Here is a 23,759-nt window from a genome sequence, read left to right as displayed (position 1 = left end):
TACAAACAGACAATGTGAGGCACAGCTGCACTGAGAGAGCACGCAGAGGCTGAGTAAACACTATTATTATACTAACTACAGGTAGCATCTCTGCTCTCCGTCCTTTCCATCCCTCCTACTCATGTTCTCTCTCTTTCTCCATCGCTGTTTAATGGGTCATCCTGAGCACGGAGAGGTGGGACAGCTGAGTTATATTGCTAGCAGTGTGGGGAGCTAATCACGGTCGTCTCTGGAGGTGATAAACCCAGACCGGAGAGGTTTGTGTTGGCGCAGTCCGCAACGGCTCCATAAACACAGTTAAAGGCTGCATTTCGACAGCCATGTTTTGGCCCATGATTAGTTTTCCGTGTCCTTGAAGGCACACCGTCACAAGTCTGCCATCCATTTTTTTTCTTAACTTCAGCCGTGGACACACACCTTGGGGACCCCAGGAGAGTTACTTCAAGCCGACGAGCCACAGTATTGTGCAATGAAAGTGTAAAGTAACGAAATGAGGTTTTCCCTCCAACTCTGACAGCCATGCTGTATCCACAGACTTGATGGTGCATGTCTATTTTACAGGGCTGCGACAAGGCCCTGCATTGAAATACACCTAACAAAGGGTAATGTCCTGTGACCTATCAAGTTTTAAAGCACTTCTGTTTACAAGCTGATTCCACAGTTAATTGTTAACGAAGAAGATTGAGAGACTGAAAGGCACATACAGACAGGTGAACTTCCTTAAACTGAGCAATAGAAAATAATGAGCGCCGATTATGCTGACATACAATGAAAGCACTTGTAAAAAAATCACGAGTAAAGCGTCTGTCTGTGTGGATGACTCAAAGAAATCCATAAAGCAGTTCATTTAAGACACTTAAATAATTGAGCACAATAATACTACAGCTGCGTGAAATGTATGCAAACATTTACATGTGACACAGAGTCTCCATGACACGCTGCGATGTAATCCATGATGCATGGACTTAACGCTCCAGGTCCTGATAATGTCCTGACACAGGCACTGACTCGCTTCTCAACCGAATGCAAAGACTGTCGCATTTTGGCTTCACCCATATGATACGATGTCGATTGGCATTTAGTCTGGTTGAGTGAACATTTAACAAAACTCGGGCACCTCCATAAATTGCCACTGAAGTAGGGATTTACAATCACCTCTTGGGGGGGCTACCAATCTTTTGAGCTGCAAATCAATCTGGGAATGAAAGGTGATATGTATTACACTGATATGTATTACACAGACTAGAAGAGACATACCAGAGTGCCACTTTCATTTGAATTTATTGGAGAGTGATTATTGGCGTTGTCGAGCTGCAGAGCAAGGAGAAAATGGCTTGCATTACAAAGTGCTGGGCAAAGGGCCTGCAATAAATCAAAACACGGGCTCAATGTAAAACAGACATTCATCAAATAAAAGCAGTGCTGTGTGTAACTGGACCGATTGAGTGGATGAAACAGCTTTCTGGAAAGCAGCGTCAACATGAGGAGCCATATTCACAGAACACAAACAAGTTACACATGAAAATCATAAAGAAACACTCATAAAAACATGGAGTGCACTTTAAAAATCAACAACTCAACAACTTGAAATAGGACACATTTTCATTTGAATCTTAAAACACTATTTTATTAAAGCGGCATTCATATAGAAAACTTATTATTCATATAATATCTGGATCTGGACTTTGAGTTTTTTCTTTATTATCATGGTATTAACATTGCTATTATAATTTTTCCTGTAAATCATCAGTGCTCATGTTTATCTGAAATGTTCTTTATGCTTTTTATCTCTGATGTCTGATTATCTCTTTGTTTTGAAAAGTAAATAAAAAAATAATAAAAAAAATCTTATTTAGGTCAACCTTCAGTTTCCAAAAGCTGAGAACTAAACAAAACTAACGGGGAATAATAAAATAATCAAGCATTGTATTCAACTGAAGGTCTCTAAAAATGTACACTGTCAATAGCCTTGCTCTAGTTCAAAGATTGAAAAAAGTTTTCACTTTAGTGTTTGTTTACACTTTAGGGCGTCTTATAAATGAATTACTACATAATTGAGAATGATTTTGTGCTATGGCCAAACATTAAATTAGCAGTATAAACCGAGACACATTCTCAACAGCAGATGTGCACATATATCAAAAGGAAATTCACACTGTCAAACAAAGAAAGATGGCCTAAGACGTCAGCACTTGACGGTTCGCTTGTGGACAGATGGTGCCATAAAATGACTAGGCAGACAGCACAGAAGGCATGCACTCCCCCCTCACGCCACGCAGAGGACTTCAACCCCCCTCCACCCATACCACCCCCTGGGCAGAAAGCCTGGTCTCCACCAGTAAAAGACAAACAGAGTGATGGCATGTGAGCCGAAAGACTGGCAAATACAGAAAACCACAGATCAATAGCTGGCCAAACAGAGGCAGTTGTTCGGGCTCAGCTCAACCCACGGCTATATCATGGATGGATTTTTAGCAGCAGGAAAGAACTGAAATATTTGAAAACTTCAGCATTAGTAGGACTACAGAAGGATATGAAATACAATTCAAACAGTAATACAGTGTATAAGCAGGTTTTCTCACGAGCATTGTTCAACAAGGAAAGAAAGCTCCTGTTTCTCTTTAGGTTTAAGTACACTTATTTTCTACAAAATGCACCGAGGTGAGGATATTTGGCCCAACTTTGTGTAAGAGCATAGGAGGGGGCTTATGAGGGCTTCATAGTATTCAGCAGGTGTCTCCACTGTTCTAAATCAATTACCTCTAGTCAGTCGGTGCTTAGGGTAGGGGGGTATTGTAAATCAGCTTGGTGTCAGGCCAGATTAGTGCCTGTAACGGGTTGGGAGTGAAGCTCTCTGGTCAGCAGGGACCCTCCAGAGGCCTACAGAGGAGGCGAGCTGTGGCCTCTGTGTACAATGACAGAGCAGCAACTGAGGTAATTGTTTGCCACAGTACTTACTGTGTACACAGTACTGCGGTAATACTGGGCTATATGAGGATGCATACTTTAAGAGTGGCAGAGAATTCACTGAACCCTTTTCAACTCTTCACTATGTCTAGTCATGAGAGAAAATGCAAACCACTGAGCAGAACTGCTCTGAGGCAATACTGGATTTTCAGGATGTTTTTCATCAATGATCAAATACTTTGATTTAACCTGCGTTTAATAATTCACCAGATTAGCAAAAACTGCTTCATCTAGTTAATCCACACTGTGCACCCTGATTTTGTACACACATGCTCACAGATCTACAGAAGCTGGGATTTGCTGACTCATCCTAGTCAAGTTCAATCTGGCTATGGAAGGATTAGCTATTTGGTTATTAACAAAAAATAGTGGTCATGCACTAGCGCGTGGGCACTGGGTAAACGGGCTGTGCTTGTCCAACTGTAAGCATGAATGCAGCCTCTTATCGCACTCCATTCTTTTATTATTCAAATCTAATTCTGAGGAAGTGTCATGTCGGTAACAGTGTTCCAACCTATATTCCAAATATTCAAAACACAAAGGTGAAGAGACACGCGCTGACGCTGAAGCCTCCATTCACCTCATGGCAAAGAACACCCAAGACTTTCCATAACAGGCCACAAATACTGGATGGTTGCTTATTTGTCCTCAGTCAGACCTGAAACCCACAGGTGAAACTTTATATTGACACAGTGGTTTTATTGTTTTGCCTTACAGCACAGCATGTAAAAGACACAGGGGAAAAAAATCCTCTGTGTTCCAAGGTACAAACGAACCAAGCCCAGTGTTGACACAGGGAGGGAGGGCTGGGAAAAACACTTCCTAAATAATCAAGCATTTGTGGTGGGAAAGAGAAACATTGTACCTTATGGTGTCTGGGGTGAAGCATAAGGTTCTATTTACAAAAGAGGACCCCTTGATGAGAAGTGTGTTTGGAGGAATCTAAGGCACACAAACATATGCTATTCTGAGACCTACCTTGAAACATAAAAGCTACGTGCTGCACAAAGAAATGAGAAGAAGAATCCTGGTCTACCTGAAACAGGTGAGATTTAACATGGGTTTTGTTACTATTGCTAAAAAGAGGATCCCAAAATCCTACTCCAATTCCTTTCCTGCCCTTTGTTACAGACGGCTATCCTCTCAGTCGCTAACTTGTGAAAAGAGGCCGATTCTAATAAGCCAGAGTGTCTTTCTGTCAGTCTGTGTTTCTCTCCATCTCAGCTCCTCCTCCTCCTCCGTCGCTCTCCCTCCCTGGCGATGTCTCCTTCTCTCTGTCTGAGCCGTGAGCCAGTCTGTTGGAGCAGATGGAACCATATATCCCCATTGCTCTCCAGAGGCCCGAGGATTTAAAATGTAAAAGAGATGAGTGCAGAATAGGCAGGGACCAGTCGACAAATGGCAAGAGAATCAAGAACTCTCAGCTTAGACCATGTTCATCAAAGTACAGTCATCCTAAAAACTAACTCACCAGTAACCTGCCATGTATGTCCTTGCTGAGTGTCTAATCCAACATTTTGTCCTTTGTATTTCCAATGGTAACAGGCGCAGACACTCCAAAATTTTCTTTTTCAACAGAAAATAAATCAACAAGTTTGAGTATGAAACCATTATTAAATTCACTGATTGGTCAACGGACAGAAAACTAATCTGCAACAGTCTTTATGATCACCTAATAATTTCAGTAAATCACTGACAAATTGTGCCACATATTCTTAGGTAAGGTAAGGTAATACATATCATCTTTCATTCCCATGTCCATATCCTTAAATGACAGAAACTTCACAGACAGACAAACAGAACAAAAAGATTTCAGGCCACCTCTTGGTGACTGAATGACTGATACCTATCAGCCTCAGGCAAAGACAAACGGGAATTAATGAGAGCGTTACATCTGAGGCTCTCTCTTTCAGTTATTTTGCCTGAAAATGTGGAGTCAGACATGCCTTCCTCCACACCTCACCTTAGACCACCTTTCAGGTAATGAGAAAGTATCTGGACGCTGTATCTGTCGTCTGGGAGAAGATTCTGCTTCGTCCTCCATCTCTGGGTGGCAGGTTGACAGACAGGAAGAGCGAAGAACAACAGGCAGACGAGGTCGTGAGCAGTGCAATCGATTGCCAGCTGACTAGCAAGGTCCATTATACTGACAGGATGGAGCCACAACACGACGACCTGCACTCCACCAACGTCCTCATTACTACCTATGAATCTCTCACTGGGACCAATCTCTCTCGCGCTCTTTCGCTTCTTTCTTTGGCTTGCGTCTCTCTACAGCGCATTTCCCTGGGCAAAGCACAGCACTGAATTTCACTCTGTCAATCTGATGGAAGGGTTTAAAACAAGGCAAAAGCCACACCTAAGCCTTTGCACCTAAATTCATGGGCTAAGCAAGCAATTCATAGAGAACAAAGACGACATGGAGTTATACACTGTTCTTAAGAACAATGTGGCTCAAATGTACATGTAAGCCCATTTGTCTTGAGCACACAAAACAAGATGTCTTTCTTCCCATTTTTATAGAAACAAAGAACACACAGAGCTGGTACAGAAAGTCACTGAACACATACCAACACATTTGTAATGATGTGTATCTATATATAATATCTGTGCAGCCTTAGTTTGAAAATCTTACAGTAGAATCTTGGCTTTCAATACTCAATCAAATGCAGATATCATAGCATTTTAATTGTATGATACTGAAAAAGTATTTAAATATTTATAATTTTGACGACCTTACATATTAAACGTTTCTCCCACCATCACTCTGTCTCTTTCAGCTGTGGTGTCTGGAGTCCCTTTTATCCCTGAGACCATCCCTCTAGTTATTCTCAAATCCTGAGTCCTTGGAAGACTTATTTATACTCTCTCCCCAACTCCACCCCTGTGCCTCATGGTACAGCTGCAGATAGGATTTACCTGCAGCTGAGACAGCCTCCAGACTATCAATTACCACCAGCGTAGAGTCACTGTTCTGTAGCTTCACTAACAAGACATACACACACACAACAAACACACATACCTCTCTTGGACACATCCAGTTAGAGAAAATCTGAAATTATTACGAGTCAAAAGATTTTACTTACTAATCAGATATTTCGGTGAAAATCCACCAGAAAACAGCATGAATACATCCAATCAAGCAAACTGATATTTAGATGAAGTGTTCTATGAAGAAAGAGCAGCAATTGTAAGTGATGATGCCAGAGATGCACTTTCTTCAGAAAATAAACAAGTAGTGTTTTTGGAAAAATCTGTAAAACTTAAAAATTAGGTCATTTCATGATTTACAATCACATCTTGAAAGACAAATTAACCCTAAATAACAGCAGAGCTAGTGCTAAGACATCTTTTTCAAGGATGCTTGGGTAGTGTATAGTGTATGTGCAAGTGTAGTGCTTGAATTTACAATTGATTAAAATGTAAAAAGAAAAGGAAAAAAAATCACAAACACGCAAAATCCTCACTGTCCATCTGAATGGTCATGATGTTTGACTGGTCTGCAATGTGCTGAAAACAGGGATCTCACCAGATTCCGCCCGACATGTCATCTCACTCTCTGACAATGATTACACTGAACACCAGGCCATTACACATATAGAAAGACACGCAGGGACAGGACCTGTCACTCACCCCACCAGATCCACCCTGACGCCTGAAGTGCTCCTGTCAGGTCAACAACTGAAAAGACATCACAGCCAATGCTGCAGTCATCAAGCTGAGGTCATTCCATAGACTGGTTAAATGCTATCTTGGCGGGTCATGTTAAACTTGGTGGAGCATGTTTGGGCTCTAGATGTCAGTTTTGATTCCTGGGCTTGGTGCTTTTTGCTGATGCACAGGCTAACCCTACCTAATAAATAAAACGTCTACAAGGACTACAACCTGCAATCTAGCAATGCTTGGTCATGTAGTCAGCTCATATAGCTCGGAGTGGGCCTGTGAAGAAAGATCTAAGAGAGTGAATTCCTTTTAAGTGAGCCATAGTGTCTAGCCGCTGCAGTAGTGCAGTGATCATTAGGATAACAGATTTGGGTCAAAAAGCTAATGAATGTGCATTAACAATGGCCCGTGCAGAAACTCTGCATCACAACACTTTGGCTGATATGTGCAGCTTGCCATCAAACCATTAAAACCACTAACTTCATAAAATACTTAATAAGGGGGATTTTTTTTATTCACTGACCAGCATTTAAAAAAATGTGCTATGCATTATTTACCTCATACATAAAATTAGGTCGACTTGCTCGCTGAGCTTGAAGCCATCTCCATGGTTTAAATGTTAATCTCGGCACTTAAGTTGAATTTCCAAGCATGAGATGCAAAGGGGCTTTCCAATAAACTATAAAGAACTGGCTATCCCACCAGCTTCCCTTTCCTCAACCAGTTGTCTTGTCTGACTGTCGGCCTAAGCAGCCGAGTCTCCCATGTTTACTAATGTAGAAGCAACCCCTTTATCAGGGAAGAGATTTGTAGGGAAGAGGCAGGGGATTAGCCATCAAATTACCAGGCAGACAGCATCCCTGCTCCAGGGTTGTGAAGCAGTAATCTCTGAGGCTGAAGGGGGAGATCCAGATAAAGGTTTGGGATTGGCGCTGTGAAACTCCAAGCTCCAAACTGTGCATAAGTCAAATACGAAAGTTTCAGGGGAGCTATTTTTCTTAGCCATTTCCCCCTTCACGTTATATAGTTTCTACCATGTTTTGCTGGGATGTGCTATCACTGTATAGCTGAACACCCCCACGGTGCAAGGGGACAGGGGAAAGCGCTTAAACAGAAATTCTGTAGCTAGGCAAGGCCAGTGGAATTAGATTTTCGTGGCCTTGCCCACGGTTCTTGCATTGTCACCCTGCTGTCCTGCCTTAAACAAGCAGTGCTCTCCTCAGAGAATATCCCCTGGAACCAGGAATGTTTCATCAATGCCTCAGCCCCCATGCATCCTTATGGGGCCACAGTGGGCCAACAGGCACTCACAGGCAGGCTATAAATAAATCAGACATTATAATGAAACCAAATGAATCTCCATCCATCTTCCCAAAACAAGCCAGGGACCTCCGAGTTCCGCAGGAAGAAGAGTTATTGCCTGTTTTTGAGGGCAAACCTCAAGATGAACAAAAGCCAAATGTTATACGAGGCTGACTACCTCCAACTGAAAAGCACGTGTGCCACACTCTCAGACTCTAGTGCGAGTACGTCCAAGTCAGCGTTGTGTGGCCGAAACTGTGAAGACATATTATTCAGTTATATGACATCTTATTGATGGTGAGGGGCCAGTTGTACTTGCTGGTGTGTGAGATCAGCAGCAGTGGACTGTTGAAAAAGAAGTCATAACTTTGAGGAAGGGACAGGTTGGCTGATAAAGTAATCAAGTAGAATGTTGAGTCTAAGCTGGCCATTTGAAGAAATTGGGAGGCTGAGCAAACAAGGAGGGTGGTGGAGGCAGAGGGATAAATCAGCCACATGATTGTATTCCCAGAACCAAGCACCAAATAAATCAAGCCTACATTCAATTTTATTTGCTTTACTGCAGTTTAGCATCACAGTTATCCCCTTATACTAGAGAGCAAGGTAAAGCTGTGACCTTTAATTCCATTTAATGGCAGTCCACAAGCACACAATCTGACCTTGTCCCTCTACAGAAAAAAAACTAAACCAAATGTAAGATTTTAGCAGGATATTGTACAGAAATTTTGTGATAAAACATCAAGTAAATGAAAGGTAACATGCAATCCATATATACATACATATACACAATCCACATAGCAAAACTTCTATTTGCCATGTCATACCACTGTGTGTCTCCAACCTGCACTGCTGCACATTTCATGTACACAAGCATAAGCTCTGGCCTTGTCATTAATATGGAGTACAAAAAAATGCAGCAGCCTCTGAAAATGTAGCCTGTTTCAAACATTGTGGAGGCGTAATGGGATGATGTGGAATTGAAATGAGTTCTGTGAAAGGAGGGAAATGTCCTCTCTGACAAAGCGGATTTGTGTCCCCATTGAGAAGCCCATGGTTGTAAAGCATAGAGTTAAGGTTTAAATCAAAAGGTGCAAGGCTATGAGCACCAAGCAGACCTCTGGTAGCTGGCGATAACTGGGTATAAAATGTAGAAAGATAAATTTAAAATGCAGAGTAAAAAGAGTACAGAAAAGGACTTATAGTAAGAAGAGAGCTGAAGATGATCTAAGGCTGAGCAATATGAGCCTGTTTACACTTGATATTTACATCCGCCCTGGCTCACAAGCAGAGAGCTCTAGTACAGATGTGAAAAGGCACTGAGGACACATTGATCCAACTGCTGAGGCCACATTTGGAGGTGGTCTGGGCCACATATGACACCGTTCTTTCAGTAGCGTGAATGAGAGTGTCTTGGGCCACGCTGACGGATTGCCTACACAACTGATTTCCTTTGTGAAACGACAGGAAGAAGCCACAACTACAGGGAAAATGGCTTCTCATGCACACACTGATTTCCATTTGGTTCACCGTAATGCAGATTACATGTTTGGTTTCTCTTATCCGTCAAGGTAAACAGTAGATGTTTGTCTGCTTCAGCTGATTTCGTCACTGAACTTGTAACCACAATATTAAAAGAATTTTGAGAGTTGTTGAGTGAGGAGAAGCTTAAAAACTTTCCAACATGCCCACAACAAATTCTCAATCATTCGTGCCTTCTTGTAAACTCGGCATTAAGTGCAATACATCAAGTTGTTTCTTACCTTGCAAAAGGTGTCAGTTTGTTGAGGCCTCACTGTAAAAGCATGTCTGCAGCTCTGTCTCTGAAGCCAACATTCAGCAGCCGTCACAACCACACTTTTTTCAACTGGTTTCACTATTTATGCTGACTTTGCGAAGGAAGGCAACATTTTATGGACATTCACATCAAATTTTAAAAACACAGCAAACACTAATCAATATAGGCTACTTCTTGGTGATCTGTGGAGAAAGTCCAGAGAAATTCTTCTTCTTCATTTTTTACATTATTTGGGTCTACTTCAGCAGGTTATTTATCTCTCTAAAAATGATCCTGTCCATTTGTCCCAGCGATGTACGTGTTAATTTGCATACAGGCTACCAGTGGAGTGGCATGAGATCCAACCACAAGTGGTCATTCAAGACGCATGTGTCAATGTCCACTTGTCACTGCATCACCCAAAGCTACAGGTTAATACCGAACAGCCTGAGCCACTTGATTTCAGTTCAGTTACAAAAAGGCAATGAGATAAATGATACGATAAATGAGAAAAAAATTCTGTTCATAACTATTTGGCAACAAAATAACATCACCTTCTCTAAAATAAACTCATCTGAATATGCTCTCATATCAAAACTTAAATGTGTGTTTAGGAAGCCTGTGTAGATGTCAAGACAAAGATGTAGATACAGTTAAGTCAAATGAGCTCCCTGCTTGGGGCACCTGAGGATAAGCATTCTTGTCAAAATACTGTAGAATTCAGTGATAAAGAAGCCCATTTTTTTCCCCAAACCTTCTCGTCAGCACCTGTCACAATGAATGAGCAACCGTCTGCAAGAAGTAAGTGTCACAACTGAGACCAAAAAGTGACTATCAACACAGCCAACGCATCACACAGGCTGCGCCTGCTGATTGACATCACACATTACGCAAGACATATCTGGCGCACGTCTTATTTAGTACAGACCAGAGGATCAACAATTAGACTTTGTCATCGTAAAACAACTACTCATGACCTTGTCACCATTAAATAACTTGTCCTGAGACCTTATCATAAATAGGTCTACACTTCAGCTACAAGCTTTGAACTTAAATAATCTGATAAAAGCTAGAAGGTTTCCTGCCTACATACAGCATGTGTCATAGACCAACATCTGGCTCCACTGACACAATCGCCTTCACAGACATTGATCTGTGATAATAAGCAACCTTTTTCATGTCCCAAATGGGACTAGAATAACGAAGCAGATCCATCATGCGTTAAGAGGCCATTAGACATCACCCAATTCACCGATAAGAAATCAAGTTCTATGGAGAAATCCATATGCCCAGTCCATAATTACTTTTGAGGAGAGAGATTGAGTGATTGACTGTTCCAAACAGAGCAATTTATTAAAAGGGAAAGACAGCAGCCAAGGCAGTCCTTTAAGTGTAGGATATTTAGTGTTAGATCAGGAAATCTAATAAAAGAGCAGTGGTATGACTGCAGTTATTTCCTAAGGTCATTTCCTGGACATCACTTAATGTTTCTGTAGAACATTACTGGAAACAAATTGACTTAAGCACAAAGATGGAATGACGGATCAGTGGCAGGCATGGTGGAGGTGAGGGAGGGCAGCCTACAGGTCACCCGGGATGGACAGGGATCGGCTCTGTTTGAATAACTAGCCATGGCTGACAGTTTTTTTTGTCTGATTTGTTTATGCTACTGAGCACCCGAACAGATATTTTCACAAAGCTCCATCTTGAGTTTCGCCTCAAGGTCATTTTTTAATCAAGTCTGGGTTACCACTCCAAGTCAAGACAGACAGGGTTGAGGTGTGGGGTGAGGTTATACTCCTGAATCATTAACTGAAAAGGAAAAACATAAACAATAAATAAATAAAGAGAAAGCACAGCTTTGGTACAGCTAAGAAAGAAAACACACAAGTTCCCATCGCAGTGAGTCAGACCCATGGGGAAGTCTAGCCATTTCAAAAGGCTAAACAAAACGAGACAGACACGTTGTCTACACGACGCTCCTTGAAAGCTTAAGACAGCTTTCATGGAAAAGAGCAAGTTGAAAAAAAGGGTTATTTTTCCCACCGACGCCAGCTCCTTGTATTGAGCAATAAACCAATTGTGCAACAACAGCCACATTTATTGTGACCAAGAACAAGACAAACTCAGTCCAAAAGCTGTTCAAAAATGCATATAAAAGTTCAATGTTGTAACAGAAACAAAAGATTTAACACATAATTACAGCTGAAGGGGGACATTTATAACCGGTGATGTTGAAACAAAGACGAAAAAAGTTTTCATGTGTCTTCAGTCAAGTCTCCCAACAATGCCTTTCTTCAAATGAGATCTAACTGATAATCACAGTAAAAACAGAAAAACAACCTTAAAATCTTTAAATCCTACTTTAAGACTTGTATTACAGGTTATACTTTGTTGAGAGCCCGGCCCAAACATTTTCCAAATATTATAATTTGTGACTTGAAAAGTTCTGCTCTAAAATTATCTGGGATTTCAAAGCCTTCCTGTGTCTCCTCCTGAGTGGAATTTTTGTCGCTGAAATTTAACCCTCCAGATTGCCCAGGGAGATAAAGACAACTGGAAAAACAGGTTGTTTGGCCTCAGTATAGGCCTAATGCAGTAGAACGGCAGGGTGCCTCACCTTAGCAGCGGTAGCTAGGGGACATTCTATGGTCCTTCTATTCAAAGTCCTCTGAATACGTAGGGGAGGGCTTGCACCAGACAGGGCAATTTGCCAGAGAGCCAGCCAATAGAGCTAAGCCAAGACGAGGTTAAACTATTGTTTTGGCTGAACAAGCAAGAGTGAGCAAGGACAAAAGAAAGGAAGACAAAAGAATAGTAAGAAAATACCTGACCACTGAAGTGTAACACACTGACTTATTTTGTTACTTTTATCACAAGAGGGAAGTTGTAAAAGGTATATCCCGAAATGAAAAACACCACGTTCCTGGAGCTGGGTTATACAGAGAAGTAAAGTTCAGAGTCTCGGACCGTCCAGCCAGTTTCCAAAAAACTGTGTTTCATCTGTTTTCAAGGAGAAATCATTTTTTCCATCACTAACATTTTGTAAAAGGTCTGCCGTGCAAAATTCACTTACCCATGCATGTCAGTTAGGTCCACTTATAAATAAACTCTTTTTATTCCTTATTCCAAAAAGAGAGAGTATCCAAAACCCTAGAAAAGAAAATCCAACAGTATCCACAAAAGATTATCCCTTAACGACGTCTTTTGAAAAAGTGTGTGAGAAAGTAGTTTCCAGTTTCTGCTCAGTTATTCCATTCACAGCGTTTCATTAAAGCAGAGGAGCTGTCTTTAGGCTCTCCAGCAATAGGTTTCCAGCTGTGGCTATAGAGCAGTGTGGCTTGGGGAGAGATCCTTCTGAGGCAGTGCTTGTTCACACACTGAGCGGGTGTTCAGGGACTGCCTGGGAGAAGCCAAACCCACCGCGTGATGTCACTGGTGTTAAATTTCAGTATGAAGGGGGAGGAGGGTGCAGGCCCTTACCTTTTTCTAACCTTGACCAATGAGAAACGATTTTGTAGTGCACCTGCATGTAGAAAAAAAAAAGGTTTGAGGTAAGAGTACACGTGATGTTTTGTATTCTTGTAGCTTAAAGACTCCATGAGGTCTGTGTGTCTAAATCTACTGACCACCTTCCAGGCTGAGAATGTGACCTAAAGTAGGCTCATTTTCAGACTTGTACTAAACTGGACTAAAAAAGGCAGGTGGTCTAGCTTGTCCAATATAAAGAATTCTCTGTCCGAATTGAAGTCCTGCATGCAAAATCAATTAGGGGTTAACAAAGAGTGACCTTGAAACAAACACGCGCTCTCAGGGGACAGTGCAAATATAACATGTCTAGTAACATGTTTTGCAGATAATGAATTTATTTCAAAAAGTAATTTCTCTCTCTCCTGCTAAAAAAAGGAGGAAAATAAATATGCAAAATCCTCATTCTTAAATCAGCAAGGCGCTGAGTACACACACACCCACACACACACACACAACTCTCAAACACACTGGTTGTTCACTCCCTCCGGTCAAACTCTGCTAGCCATGGAGCTAATCATCCACAACAGATGTTCAGAAATGTTCAGTTGGATTTATGACAGAGCTCAGAGGAACAGCCAAGTCAGCCTCTGGTGCTGCTTTTCTCTTCTGTCCTACAAGGACAAGGGATTGCACTGAGAGAGGACGTCAGCACAACCATTCTCTTCCCCCAAAATTCCCTCGCTCTCTGAGATTCACCATCCGAGACGACAGCGCCTTAATAGATCACAGAGCCTCAGGACCTTGGGGAGAGGTTTGCTCATTTATCCCAATAATACTGTGTGGACTGTAACTTGACTCATCCAGCAATGCTTCAACAATGTTTTGCCCTCGATGTAATGATGTTTTTTAACATGTACATATATATCAATGGCACTGCTGATGCTGCAAGCCATGACCTAGTCTGAGACGAGTGTTTTTATATGAAGCCATACATAATAACATATTGCATTAACAATTAAATTATACATTAACTATAACAAACTATAACATGGGAGTGCTTTCTGAAAAGGAAAACAAACTTAAAGAATTTCCATAGTGTTAGCCAGTCTAATTACAAATAATCTAAAAAAGGGCCAGTACTGCTGTACAATGCATAACAACAGATAAGAAGAGTGAGGTTCTAAAAAGCATGTATGAGGGTTTATTCAGCAATGTGGAATGTCTTCTAGGCTTAAAGTCTGCTGAAAGAAATGGGGAACTGCAATGTGTTCTACATTTCTCTTTGTTGTTAACAATGGAAGACAGTCTGATTTTACTGCAGGCTGCAGATCTGTGCACGCAACAGACTTTTCGGCAAGACACAGAGCTGTTTTATCTTTAACTTTCCTTCTGCTTTAGAACTGGAGTACGGGTCACGTGATTAAAAAGCAATTCCATTTGTACAGCCTGACATAAACATTTTCTAGCTGTTTGTGCTACCATATTCTTTTCTTGTTTTAAATAAAAATAGGATCTCAAACATGCAACACAGACAAAAACATTTCCTCGAAATTTACAGCACAACTATCTGCAAATGAGGAGAACAACCACTCTGGACATTTTATAAACTCCTAAGAACTTGAGGTGAACTTCTGGAGAATAATTATCACACCCACACACCCCTAAGGAGAACAGAGGAGGAAAAAAAAGTGTTGTGGGTGTATGGAGTCAGCCAGCTCAAATGTCACATTGATCTGTTATCAAATAACTGAACAAATCACAGTGGTAAAAGGTAGGAGCAAAGATTAGATTGGCTGGTGGTCTTAACAGCAGAGCAGGAGAGAAAATTAATAGTGCGATAGAGTAATGTAGCATGTGTCAATTGTACAGCATGAGCCATTGCATCTGTTGTGTAATCTCATTTTAGCACAGTCTAAAACTCAAAACATAGACTGACTCAAGCTGTAACCATCTCTGCAAGATTAAAACTGTTGCCCCAAGGTTTTATGCCTCAGGCAGTTTTAGGACTGATCTTTTGCCCCACCCCCAAGAGCTTGAATAGAGTTGGGAACACCCCCCCTACCAAGTCAGGGAATTTATAACATTGTGACAACAACCCATCCCCCCACTCAAGTCATTAGACTGAAAGGTTGACAACCTCTTCAATCTGTAGCCAGCCAGCCTAACAGCGCACAGTCAACAGATTCTAGTGATAGCTTGATTTTATAAAATCAGTGTTTTATTTTTGGCTTTCCTGGCTTCATTTTGAGAGTTCTTTCATGTACAAAATCTGCTGCGCTGCTCAAGGGTTATCTGCAGGTGGAAAAACACCTGAATCAAGACCGACACCTCAGCTCCCCTGCTGTAGCTACAGTCATCATCTGATGCTTGGGCTGCCGGAGGATGGGATGAATCACATTGGTCCTGGGCTTTATCAATGGAACTGTCTGCCCCATGTAAAAAGTCTGCCAAGTCTCAAGGTCTAGGATCAGAACAGCACGCACTGACTGAATAAGTGATGTCTAACATGACAAAAATACACTGTATTTATTGCATTTCCAAAATGCCGTAGTCACATTTAAAACCACATCTCAGCATGACACCAGCTATTATCTTAGTAACTCTTTTTTTTTTTTTTTGTTAAAAAGAGCATCCTTTAAATGTCCAAATAAATGTGATTTATCTCCCAATTCAGAGGGGTCACCAATAAACACAGTTCTGGAAGCAAGTCAGTGAAAAAATGCTGACCTGTGTCATAAACACAGAGCTGTGAAAGTCAATGTGCTGCTGCTGATGGGCTCTTAAGACTAGCGCTATGTCATTACGTCCAAAAGCACAGCTGGGCAACACCTGTTCGCTTAGAATTCCCAGCCCAATTCACAATTTACTGAGGCTTGGCTACTGCTGCTGTGTGTTTGTTAGATAATTTACCTCCAGATTGCAGTCCTGGTGGTATCTATATGACATACATGGATCACATTATAACTTACAGACATCGCTTAAAGGGTACTTGTAAAATGATCAATCTACCATTTAATCTCAGCCTGTGCTCGAGGGCACAATAAATTACAGGGATAGCTTAAGTTACACAGGAAGCAAGTGAAAGCTATACATCTAATTATGTCTAACTATATGTCACTTTCTTCGCGTAAGCTCAAAAATTTATATTTATCATACATCAGTTAAAGAGAGAAAAAGAGCAGAGTTTGCACACAGTTAAGCACGAAATGCTTATCTTTACCAGGCAGCGCAACGTATCTCTGAGTCACACTAAAATGAATGAAAATGTCAAATATCATGTGAGCATCATAATTCTGCTACACAGTCCAAATACCAAGGGCGTGTTTTTTTGGCCCTGAATTTTTCTCAGGACTGTCTGCAGATAACACTGGCTCCGGTGCTGAGAGGGAAGGTGATGGCACATGGCGACAGGAGGTGTGAAAAAGACAAGGACAGTGGGAAACAGAGCACATAAAAACACAGATAAGATTGGCTTCACTGTGTTGACCTTCAGCGAGTGCCTGCATGTGTACGTGCCTGCACAGATGTGTCTATGTGTGTAAAGCATGTGAATTTGTGCATATGTACTGGTCCCTGTGTGTGTGTGTGTGTGTGTGTCCACAGAGGTGGGTGTGCCTGCATGCCTTTATTGAGTTGTTAGTTGCAGACAAAATTTGAGTCTGGAAAAAGAAATAAGGCTAAGGCAAGATGGGTTGAACCGACAGAGGAAGGCACTTATTTTCCTGCTACTCATTGAAAATCAAAAACAACGACTGCTCTCCATTACACTCTGCTGCTGACAACTGGCGGGCACGCTCTCTAAGGGGAACAGCCGAGCGTGCCGCCGAATGCATGAGACAAATCATTTTTATCTGGGACCCTGGCGGGTATTGACAAACCGGGGGTGCATTTAGATAGACCAATTAAAATGGGGAAATGAAGCGACATTGAGGCACTTTACAGCACTGTGCCCCCTCTCCACCCTCTGGCCCCCTGTGCTCCCTGAACCTCTCCATGGGACTGACTTCCTTGCATACTGCTCTCAATGAGGAGTACGGAGGTGGCAATGAAGGCAAAGAAGCGGGTGGCTCGGAAAAGTCGCTCTGAGGTGAATTATGAAATGCGGCAGGAGGTTGCATCTGTAATAGGCTGAGCCCAAGTGACGTAGAATCATTTTTATTGTTTCGTCTTGCATAAGTAATTTTGACACTGTACTCTTGGGGAGTAATAGTCACTGCTCTAGCACGGATGAGATCCACAATGGGTGGCAAGGCATATTGCGGGGTCAAGAACAGCATGCAAGACAAGGGGCTCAATGCAACGCTTTGCAACTTCAAAGGGTAAGTTGGCAATCAATGATATGGATGTTAGCTCTATTTATCCAAACGTGTCTTGGTGGGTGACCTTCAATGTCATCCACTCCCTTCTCTAAAGCCTGCATGGGTCAATTCAGTTCTTTTCTCACCTGAATGTGTCTCCCTCTGGTCTCTTTTCAGACATCCATTTGTCTTTCTGATCAATGATCATTCCACTGAGATTACTGTCTGATGCACTTCTGGAACAGATCGCCACCTCAGCACTGACATATAACAAAGCTCCCATTCATCAGTTTACTGCAAGCATACCAAAACATTAGAAATCCAGGATATCCCAAGACATCTCACCTTTGAGTAGGTACAGTAAGTGATAGAAGAAGCAGCATAGTTGGTTCTACAATTAAGGAAAAGTCAGAGTGGAGAAAGAGCAATGCTGTGATGTGTTGTGACCAGCTGTTCAGCAGTGTTACATTTCACAGACTACCGTCAACAGATCTGCAAAGATGCAAGCTGCTTCTACAGTCTCTCTTTGTGATGCATTGTCAACAGAGAAACTGGTATCTCTGCTTCTTTTACCATTTCTCTCCGCATGTTTTTAAACTTTGTCTTTACCCCGTGTTAAAAATGGACTGTACAAACTACTACTATGATTTACTTTCAACAGTCATCTAAAGAGAAGGAAAAACACCACCTAACAGAAAAAATCTGTACAGAGATTAACAAAACAATGCCAAATTCTTTTTCTAAAAAAAGGATCTTCAGATGCATTTTTCCTCTAAAGCAGATATTCCCATTGAGATGAAAAATCAATGGAGATGTGGCTTAGAAACCAGCATCAAAACAAGTAAAAAACTTGCACACACATCAAATGTAGGAAAGAACATGTCAAGGAAGTAATCCTAACAGGGGCCTGTACTTTCTGCAGTGCCTTAGATGGAGTAGGTATGCTGTGTGCGGAGGAGACTTTGATAAATCTTAAAAACTTTCAGTGAGAGGTTCCTAATAAAAGCCACACAAAGCAGTCGCTCCCAAGCTGAGGTGACTACACTTTGTCTCTGACAAGACAGTCTTCCAGATGCTTTCCCCCAATAAATTTCTGCCTCACACAGAGGATAAGGTGCTAGCACTCAAGAAGATAAATAGCCTGACTGGCTACTGTGAAAAGTGTCAACTGCTTTTCAAATGAGCGCTGAGCTGGATGTTCAATGGCTATATGTTTAATCATATGAAAATAACCAAATATGATCCTGTGTAGTGCTTCTCAAACACAAGTCTTGGACTTGTCTTGTCCAAAACAAACCAGTGATGTCCTAATAATGCATTTTATTATTTTAATAATTTCCCATTGGCATGCAGGAAAAACAACTCGGACACACAGGAATGCATTCAAAAGCACGAATAAACCTTAGCATTGTTAATAGCTCTCATTAGGAAATCTCCCCAAGCTTTGCACCAGAGTGCATCACTTTGCTGAAATCAAAAGGAGGGGATATTAAATTATTCCCTCTGTTGGAGAAGGCTTCTTCCACTGCAAAAAGGAAATAAACCACAAATTATGAGCTGTCCTCTTACATGAATAACTGATAATGGGCTGAGGACTTATGACTTAGCCTATGTAAAGGAACAACAGCAGTAGCTTGAAAGTATGTATTATGTTGGCTTGCAAGATACATCAAACATCCATTACAAAATATTATGACATAGTGAGACTGATATTTATAACAACATAAGGCTAACTTTTATGTGTAGGATGCATCACATATTTTGCTTATATAGTAGTTAAATCTTTAACTATAACCAACAGACACTGATTTTTGTTTTAATTCTGAATTGAATTGCAGTAAAACTGTTTTTAGTTTAAATGTGTGGAACAAACCTAAAATTTTGCCCATTTGTCCTAAACATAACATGAGCATGCACAGCACACACACACACACACACACACACACACACACCATTTCAACAGATGAAAAGCCTGCCAAATAAAAGAGTAATCCATCACTTATGCCATTTTGCATTTGCAGGTTCCCTCTCTTCAACAATGGCCTGACTGAGAGATAAGGGCCCTCTGTTGACCAAAACAGTGAATACATCAACACTAAAAAAAACCAAAACAAAACAAATGATATGACAATTTGTGCAGAAATAAATGAATGTTAGTCCAAAAAGCAGATTTAGTCTAGACTTGATGGTACAACTAGCTGCTCTATATTTAAGAGAGACTTAAAATGCCAAACATTAGCTGATGATTGTTTTGCAAGTGGCATACAGCGATAACATAAACAATAATCTGAGCCTACCACAGTTTTACACAAAATCTCAGTGCTTTTCTCCTCATTAACCATTCACAGAGGGAGTAACAAATGGACTTCAACCGCCTGAATTGAAAGCGAGCTGAAATAATTAACAATATAAAATATTCAACATAAAACTTCTTAATATAGCATCAGTGCCTCATAAATTTATAGAGAAGAAATGAGTGGATTAATTTGAGTTCTAATGGAGAAGAAAGCCAGTCATTTCCATTTCCTCCCATTCAACTTCATTTAGCCTTTTAAGAGCTACACCTTCTATTACTTATCTCTGGGATTTCTGGCACATGCAGATCAGGCAACTTAAGTTCAGGGCTCTGGTCTCTGTCTCTATAAAAGAGGAATCTGTGGCTAAAGGAGCAAGCTAATAATGACAAAGACCTAAGCTTAAGTGCTCCAGGGGTAAAGTACCTTTTTTAATAATCCATAGCCCTCTCTGCTGCTTTTACCTCTTGACGGGGGAATGTAGAAGTGTCAAGGTGCAGTCCTGTTTGAGACAGGAAGAACAAAAAGAAAAAAGAAAATCCCACTGTAATTCAGACACAGATATACCTGTAAAAAAACTACAATGGAAAAACGTCAGACACAAATAAAAATTAAAATCTAAATGTATAGTAAAGTACATTTGGTAAGTACCATAAATACTTCCACTTCTGAATATAGTATGTACTAATATATGAGGTTTTACGTCATTTTATCAGCAAATTTTTAACTCAATCAAAAAGATGATAAAGAGTTTCCACAAGATGTCTCCCTTATGTTTTTGCCTTGAGCACATCATCTGAGCTTACTGAGACCTCTGGGAATTTGACAGGTAAGTCAAGCCCAATGTCAGGTCGCTCTGAGATACCAGTTGATCACATGAAAGAAAAAAGTTTTTAAAAAAGTACTGACTTTCAAGTATGTGATCAGCAAAAGCAGGTTTATGCAGTTTGTGAAGTCTGGATTTTCTATTTTTTTTTCCTCCTATTTTTACCTTTTTGTCTCCATGGACACAGCACTGTCACTGTTAAACAGACACCCTTTGACTATGAGTATAATATGGTTAATATTAGAAAAGCAGTAGATGCATTACCATCTGAAAGGAGTGAATGCACTAATTTAATGCTAAGTTAAAACACTGGGTGTTTGAGCTGAACATTCCCAGAGTTACTAAATTCCATTTAGGCTCCCAACTGTCTGACCCACCAGCATGGCATTAACAGGGCCACCATGTTGGTAACCCTGCAGCACCCTAGAACAACCCCCATATCCTACAGGTATGAAATATTTCAGGATGAGGTCAAAGTCATACTGTAGGTCACACTGTGGCTATTGCTAGCCAGTAAACATAACATGCCATCATGATCACAGATCAGACTTTAAGAGGTGTTACATGGTTTAAAGTTAGACTGTCAAAATAGGTGCGGCCCCTGCTCATTCCACAGGTCAATCTCAACGCTCTGAGCCATGCAGCTGATCCCATCGGACAGCCCCCAACTGAAATGGTAGGTGAACCGTGATGTAATTTCCTCCAGCATCTCCTGATGCGCTTCGCCTGGTGTCCGTCTATGAAGAGGCTTCCCGCTAGGAAAATGTTCAGATCACTTCTGATCTCTGTAATGAGTTTTGCCACTCCAGTTATATCTCTGACAATATTAGGAACAGCACTGCAGTGGACAAATGCCACCTCTCTGTGTGTGAATGGTCAGGGTTACTCTTGTCTTTTAAATGTGACCTTTGTGTTTGGATGTGGCAAAGGTGAAAACATGTCTGACCGTGCTGATGTTTCCACATTTGACACTTAAATGTGAACTCTGTGTACGATCAGATCAGACTTTTGACATTACATTCTTAATACAAATACTTGCAGCATCTAGAGTGTAGCTAAAATGATTTGATAGGAATACAAACCAGGCCACTGCACAATGTTGATTTTTATCCTGGAATATACCTGCCCTGAAGAAAATGCTATAGTTGTGTTAATTAGGCCTCTCCCTGTACGTACAGTAGGATGAAACAATGTGCATATCATCTTAGTGTTAAAAAAATGTGTTTAAACACAGCCTTGAAAACCACAAATGCAGCAATGCAGCATTATAATCTTCAAAGTATTTATTTCAGGGCTGTTGTATCAGATTCCATTACACTATGCAGCTGTTAATGTTATTGTGTCCGCCTTGTGTAAATTGCTGTAGTGATAAAAATGTATTCTTGGGTAAAATAACTGCACTGGAAACCCTATGCCTGTTTTCCTGGAGAGAGGTTTAGAAATTGTGTCACCAGATGGCCAACACTAGTGGGTGGACAAGCCATCATGGCAGAAAAATATGTTTGCTGCTGAATTAAACTAATTTTCTGTCCCTTAAATGACTATGCAGATTAGTTTATATGTCTAATACCCTAAACTAAACTGCCACTTTAAATCAATCTAAACTAAACTAAACTAAACTAAATCATACAAGTGGGGCAATGAGAGTAGCAAAGCATCTTGGGCAAAATATGAAGTTTCAGTGGCAAGTTGATCAGCCACATCAAATCTTAACAATTAAAATTGTCTGGGTTGACATGTTATCTTAAAATATTTATTACTTCCCGTTCAGTCTACCATTTGACAGGGTGCATATCATTAATGTGATGTTCAGAAGATTGAGTTAGGGGTGTTTACAATCTCGGGAACCCATCGGCTATCATCTGATGACGACTTTGCTCGGGGGGCAACGACCAGTGTTGCCAGCCAATATCCAGATAATGGACATCTGGGCCAAGACCTCCTCTTCTCTGTGCTGGTCATCATTTACAATCCGATTAGCAATTTGAAATGTCCAGATTTCAGCTAATCTGCATAAACAGACATCTGCATATGAAAGCAAATAAATTTAAAAAGTTAATAAAAATTTACACTGTTTTCAGAAGATAGTCAATCGGTTCTCGGATTAGATTTTATCCAATGCATTCGCCTCTTTGGCTCTCAACACAAACTGTTTACCTGCGTGTCACCAAAGCCCACACAAACACAACAGAATGACACAAGGAAAGATACCAATATCAAAATCTCCTTCACCCACAAATTTGCACTCCTATGCAGATACCTGCTGGTCGAGATTAGGGGTGCTTTTAGCCTAGGTTGTTTGTTTATCCTTCCGTTCATTTTTTTCATCTTAGTGGCTTCAAGAAAATCCACAGTCGCTTTTCAAAATATGCTGACAGACACAAAATCATCCTGAAATAAATAACACACGGGCTTTCATTTGCAAGTGCAAACAGGCCAGTAAAATTCAATCAATACACATTATTGGCTCACTGAGAGCCAGGATTTGTAAGAAAACCAAGATCCAGTCTAAGGGGAAATTCCTTTGAACTCGTTGACTTGAAAGCTGAATGAACATTTTCCTGTTAACTCTACTGCAAACCTTTCATTTGTCAATAAGGCCACACTATAATTTCCAAATGTACAGCTTAAATGACATCAGCTTTCCACAGGAACAGCATTCCAGTTAAGGTGAAAATAATCACAGCAGACAGAAATTACAAAAACATGCTGTGACCTTTCAAGTCTGAGGGGAAAAGGCCGTGTATACATTTACAAAATGTGAAGTGAGAGCAAAAAAAATTCCCATTGCAGAAATTGGAGTGTGACTAATGGGTAGTGAAAGGGCTGGTCTCCAACCTGAACTTCAAAATAGTCTTGCTCAAGTCTCCATGGCCACTTGGGGGAGGGGAGGGGTGACAAGCCGAATGGAGGACCACCTGCACACCCAGCAGAGCCAGCTCTGTACTGGCACCACCATTTGTTACGCTCTGGATTCCCATTACTTCAGAGCTAGGTTGGCTGGGAAATCCATCTCCCGGTGTCAGGTTTATCAAACTTCTATGCAAACTGGAAGTGTGGAAAGGGGGAGAGGGATCACAGTCATGCAAGGAGCCTATGGAGGTCAGAGACGTCTTCACTTAGCAGGAATTAAATTCTGTGCATCGAAGTCTGCAAGCTCACCT

At 41.0% G+C, this 23,759-nt stretch overlaps 1 protein-coding gene across 5 annotated transcripts in view; it reads right to left on the bottom strand.

The window, feature by feature from the left end:
• Nucleotides 1-23,759, bottom strand: part of LOC124069352 (receptor-type tyrosine-protein phosphatase F) — a 154,057-nt gene that overhangs the window by 103,586 nt on the left and 26,712 nt on the right. Inside the window, exon 1 of one of the 5 annotated variants that reach the window (XM_046408440.1) lies at nt 12,783-13,094. The exons of the other annotated variants lie outside the window; for them this stretch is intronic. The gene's annotated coding sequence lies outside the window, so the exon portion shown is untranslated. Of the gene's footprint in view, nt 1-12,782; nt 13,095-23,759 lie in introns of those variants that run through there. 5 annotated transcript variants of the gene reach the window in all.

The sequence above is a fragment of the Scatophagus argus genome, chromosome 13 (genome assembly GCF_020382885.2).
Source record: "Scatophagus argus isolate fScaArg1 chromosome 13, fScaArg1.pri, whole genome shotgun sequence".
Classification (NCBI taxonomy): Eukaryota; Metazoa; Chordata; class Actinopteri; family Scatophagidae; genus Scatophagus; species Scatophagus argus.
This window is presented reverse-complemented; position numbering and strand designations above follow the sequence as displayed.